The sequence below is a fragment of the Eschrichtius robustus genome, chromosome 13 (assembly GCF_028021215.1).
Source record: "Eschrichtius robustus isolate mEscRob2 chromosome 13, mEscRob2.pri, whole genome shotgun sequence".
Lineage (NCBI taxonomy): Eukaryota > Metazoa > Chordata > Mammalia > Artiodactyla > Eschrichtiidae > Eschrichtius > Eschrichtius robustus.
The window spans coordinates 56,789,051-56,794,686 of NC_090836.1; the positions used below are offsets into that span (position 1 = coordinate 56,789,051).

General features: G+C 44.1%; 1 pseudogene; it reads right to left on the reverse strand.

Annotated features, from left to right (window-relative positions):
- Positions 1–4,024: 4,024 nt before the first annotated feature.
- LOC137775450 (lipoyl synthase, mitochondrial pseudogene) lies at positions 4,025–5,068 on the reverse strand (annotated as a pseudogene).
- Between the last annotated feature and the right edge of the window lie 568 nt (positions 5,069–5,636).

Genomic DNA, 5,636 nt, shown 5'->3' on the forward strand with positions numbered 1-5,636 from the left:
AATCAGAGCTCGGTGGCAGGCTCTGGCCTCACCGGGAGAGGAGTAGTGTGCGCTACCAAGGGAACAAGGATGGCCCTCCCCTCCCCTGGGCCCTGAGCACAGAGGTGCACTGCTGGCTGAGACCTACATCTGGGAGGGTGATGGCCCACAAAGAGGCCACAGATTGTGGCCAGAAATGGTGCCAGACAAATGTTGGAAAAAAGTCCTCCCCATCCCCAGAAAGATGTCTTAAGGGATGACACTTCCTACTTGTGTATTTGAAGGAGAAAGAGCAAAATCTAGGTGACAGATACTGCTGCATTAATAAAGGACCAAAGGGAGAGGGGGATTTATTCGCTCGAACCCGTTGGTGTTACCGTCCTCGTTTTATACTGTCTGGTGTGCAGCTGCCCCCAGGAAGGGGGACGGCGGCCTGGAGTCCAGCACCACCTAGGAGAATCACAGCCGTGCACTTTGATAAAGAAAAGAAAGAGGGAATTGAGCACAGTTAGGGTAGCTGTATGTGCTTATGCACACTCCGGTGCACGTGAGGGCAGGGGCACAGGCACACCGCTCAAAGGGGGACAGCGTAGAAGATGCAGCCCTTGAGGGAGGAAAGAAGCGTGACCCCCTTACTTGGCTTTCTTTCAGGCTGGGATGTTAGAAGCCTTCTCTCTCCTTGCAGATTGAAATCTCTAAACATTCCAGTACCTCGGTCTCTGGCATTTCTGCCCCCAGGGTCTTTGCTTAAAGGATTTTGCTGCTTATCTCACTGGCTCCTGATGGTACACAGCCCCTGTCTGCTCACGTGGGCACCAGGGCTGAGCTTCTGTGACTCCTGCCCTCCGGCCACTGCAGAAGCTATAAGCCCTCAGGAGAGGGTGAAAAGATCAAAGGATGCGTCTCTGAAGTTGTGAGAATCTGGGGCTCACGGGGAACCAAGCTTGATTTACACTGAAGCTTTGCTGGGATCATTTCCCGCTGACATATTCAGGATGCTGGCGGAGGCTTCCACTTGCCCTCTTCATTCGCAGTGGAGCTATTTCAGAAGTTGATTAACCTGGGCTATTTCCCTCCTTTGGAACTCCAGATGGGCTGAAAATATGCCTTTTAAAAATGACCCACATCCTGGGAAATGGCGAAAACAAACCCTCTTCCATTTTTATTTTGGAAGGCTCAATTTTTCTTTAACTCACTTAATAATTATTAATTTACCTCTACCACATTTAGATTTGTTAATACATATTTTTTAATTGCCTATGTTGTGCAAATTGCTATGTTAGGCACTTTGAAAACACAGAGAAGTGGAAAACCCAGTCTTTGACCTCAAGGAATTTGCAGTCTTGGTGTGATTATAAAACCTGAAATGATAATTGATGCAACATTTTAGATTATGTGAAAAGTCCCAAATGACTGGGATAAGCGGTAAATGCTCTGAGAATTTCTGAATCACATATTCCTTTTCTGTCACCTTGCTGTTTGGAGTTGGTGTGGTTCTGAACCCTGCGTTCACCAACCCTCACTGTGTGACCTTGGACGAGCCTCTTGCCCTTTCTAAACCTCAGTTTCTTCTCTTGCAAAAAAAGGGGGGAAATAATATAAACCTCTCAGGAGTTGAGGGGAATTAAATAATTTCATGTATAAGAAGCTTTCAGCAAGCACGGTGTCTGGCACATAAACGGTGCTGAACAAAAGCTGTTATAATTATTAAACGCTTGGCAGTTTTATTTGCTCCTCAGCGCTCTGAGCAGGCCGATGGCTGAAAGCTCACAGACACAGGCCCCATGGTCAGTACAGCATTTGGTTTCCAGGCTTTTTAATGCTACCTGGGGCAAAGGATCTGGGAAAATGTTTAAATTCTGAGTATCCCTTGCTTCCTACTCCCTCCTTTCTGTAATCCGTAAAATAAATGTGGGGTTAGCGATCTGACATACAGTTGACCCAAGGCTTCACCTAATGAAGTGCCCCAGACCCTGGGCAGCTGTTGGGAAGGACAGAGTCATGGGGGAGGAGCTGCATTCAAAATCTAGAGAGGATATTCCATGAAACCAGCACCAATCCCTGATTGCAAGGAGGGAGTGATTCAAGAGGAGGAATGTACAGGGATTCCTATGTCTTACTTAGGACAGGTTGCCATGTTATATTTCTTTCCCTTAATTTAGTAGGAAGCATCTGACCACAACTTTAGTTGGTGCTGATGCCTCAGGAATAGGGCCTGTGAGGATGGAGGTTCCCAATGCTGGTACATATACACAGGTAAATTCCCACTTCTATGTTTTAAAACTTCCCTAAAACTCCCCACCAGCGTTGTGTTCAGAGCTGGGCCTAGTGAGTAATGGCCCCAGGGGAAGATTTCATTTTGCTTTTAGCAGGTTTTCTCCCAGTGGGGTAGGCAAGTAGATGGTCCTCTCTCATGGGCCAGCTTCCCTCCCTTGACCCCAGGATACCCAGCAGCAGCAGGTGGGAAGACAGACAGCTTTGGAAAGCTGATTCTGTCTGGGCTTTCCATGTTGCTCCACTGAAAGCTACTGTGGAAAAGAGCACAAAAGTCTGAGCTCTAACAATCCCTCAGTTTCAAAAATGTATCCGCCTGTGAAATTGTTTCCAGGCCGCAGGGTTTTCTGTCCAGCTCTTCCCAGGCCCTGAGCACCAAAGCCAAGCGTTAGGAGGACAGAGCTCCCGCCCGGATTCTGGAGACTGCTGTTCTCCCATCAGGCTCATGACTGTGTTTACTGGGACTTGTGCTTATATTCAGGGCTGCTTTATGAGCATTCACCATAAGGCCTCTCACCTGGGGGCCAGAAGGGCATTTCGTATTATCGTAGGACACCAGCGTACACCACCCCAAAATAGGCCTCTAGACATAAGGATTGTTTTGAGAAAGAGCAGACAGAAGAGAAGCTCTGAAAAACAGAATAAAAGCTGCCCTTTTGTAAGGACAATTTATACTTGTAAAGGAAATATCCATTTGTGAGGGGGGTCTCGCTTTCTGGACCAGGAAGAGAAGGCTGGCTCTAAGTCAGAAGAGGCTTATCCGTGGAGAAGGCACAGGCTGCGACCTGCGGAACGAAGTTTACCCTGTTTGCCGTGTCACTGTTCTTGGTCACCTTCCCACCCCTGACCTGCCCCACCACAGTCCTTTCTTTGATGCAGCTGAAGGTGGTATTTCAGCCTGAATTCTAAGCCACCTCCTTGAGTTACTCATTTCCCTCGGTGTGTCCCATGTATGTGAGATATACATGTGAATAAACTTCTCTTCGTGTTTTTCTCTTGGTAATCAGTCTTTTGTTCCAGGGGCCCTGGCCAATAACTTAGAAAGGTAGAGGAAAAATTACTTTTTCCTACCCTGCAGGGTCAAAGTCATGAAGCACCTTTCATTTAGATGTTTAACATGCTCTCCAAATAAACTTCTAGCCAGAGATAAGGGGATCCAAGGACAAGGCTGAAACCCACACCAGACATAGGATGTGTGTGTATGTGTCTGTGTGCACACAGAATTCTATGAATTTCTTGCAAACAGAATATATTACATTGTATGGGGGGGTGGTTAAAGGTATTAAATTGTTAAATGCCAATATTTAAATCATACAACTTTTGTAACCTTGATTTGGTCTCCCTCCCCCCTTTAAATATAGTACGGTTATAGTCTCCAAATTTGAGAGTGACTTTTTTTTTTTGATTTTCTAGAAGTTTTTAATGTACTTTTTAAATTATACTCTTAACAGTAAACTCTTACAAAGATGTTTTATGATTACATCATAACAAGCAATTGTTTCCTGGGACAAAGAATATATGCTAAAAGACAAATGAATTATTATAATTAAATATGCACAACTTATTGACATTTTTCTTAAGACAAAAAGACTGGGATATATCCACTGAAGTCTAGGCATTCTGCCATCACTTCTGTTACCAACTGGAGTCAAAGTTTTAAAATTCCTGTGATCTTGAATGTCTTGTTAAGTGTTAGAGGGCTTTTGTTTTATCTTTTAGCCACTAGATTTTTCAGGAAAATTCACCTGCTTTATATGAAGAACACACCAGAGGGCCACTTGCAGTATAATGAAATCCAAGTTCATTTCCTACTTTTTCCCAGCATTTGAACTTTTCAGGAGTAATGTATTCTTCAACCTTAAGGTGGCGCTTTGTTGGCTACATATATTGTCCTAAAGTCAAACAGTCCACATCTGCCTCACGAAGTGCTTTCATCGTTGCATATACTTGCTCATCATTCTCACCTAAAACCCAACATTATAGGTGTTTTAGAAATAACATCAGGTCGAACTTCCTTGGCATGTTTCAGTACACGTAGAGACTGGTCAAAATTGGCCCAGGGATCACGAATTTTCCTCTGTAGTTCTGGAACTGTTTCTACATTATGTGCATACACATCTAATCCTGACAGGGCAACTTTTCCTATTGCTTTAAGATCTCCTCAGAAATCAGGGGTGAGACATTCCACAAGGATTTTCGGATTCCTTTCCTTTAAGTAAGGCACAGTCTTTGCAAAGCGCTCAGCTCCTCCATCAGGCATATCATCTTGATCCACAGACGTCAGGACTACATAATCCAGACCCCACTCTGCAATTGCCTTTGCAGTATTGTAGGACTCATTGGCATCCAGTGGAGGTGGATTTCTTGCAGTCTCAGCAGAACAAAACCTACAACCTCTTGTACATGTGTCACCCATCAACATGATTGGGGCAGTGGCAGTGGCATATTCTCTGCCTCCCCAACACTCTCCAATATTGGGACACTGAGCTTCCTCACACCCTGTATGGAGATTTAAATTCTGCACTGTATTTTTCAGTTTATTGTAATTTTTCCCCATGGGAATCTCTGTCTTTAGCCATGGAGGTAGTCTTAACCGTTCTCCTTTCTGGCATTTTACGCCTCCTTTATATTCATCCCCGGCGTTCTTGTCTGCTAGATCACCAGATACAAAATCTTGAAGGTCTGGTCCATTCTGTAAAAAATCCCTTTTTTTTTTTTTAATCTGGCAAGGAACTTACTTGACTGGACTGCATAAATATCTTCCAAATACCCAGGGGCCCGCCGTGCGGACTGCACTCACGCAGCATAGAGACATACCTCTCTTTTTTTCCTAGCAGGGCCAAGGGATCACTAATTCCCAGGAAAAGAGAGATGGAAGAAAAAAGGGAGTGACCTATCTTTAAACGGCCTGGGTATGCACCAAAAGTTGCAGTGAGCTTTAATTATGCTGACTATAAACCAAAAATACATGGTACACAGTACGACAAATACAAGGATATTTATGGCAACAAGAGGGTAAACTGATAGAAATTAGAACTGTTTTGGAATATCTGGAAGGAATGTTGTCATAAGTATGGAAATTTCTCCTAGAAAGTGTAGGTCACTCTATGCCACCCAGGGAGAGTCTTGGTCATCTTTTTCCTCAGCATTGACAGACCATTTTGGTCTCTTGAAAATTATGTAATTTCACATTTCTCCATTCCTCACATTACATCAGACACAATGGATACAGAAGCAACTTGAATATTGTTTGGTTCTCTTTAATGCTAATTACTATTAGTACTGGACTGTACTCATGGACATAGCTATGGTCTAGAGTGTTAACCTTTGAATTTGCACAACCTCAAATCTCAGAGACCAGATCTAGAGGTAACTAGAAATCT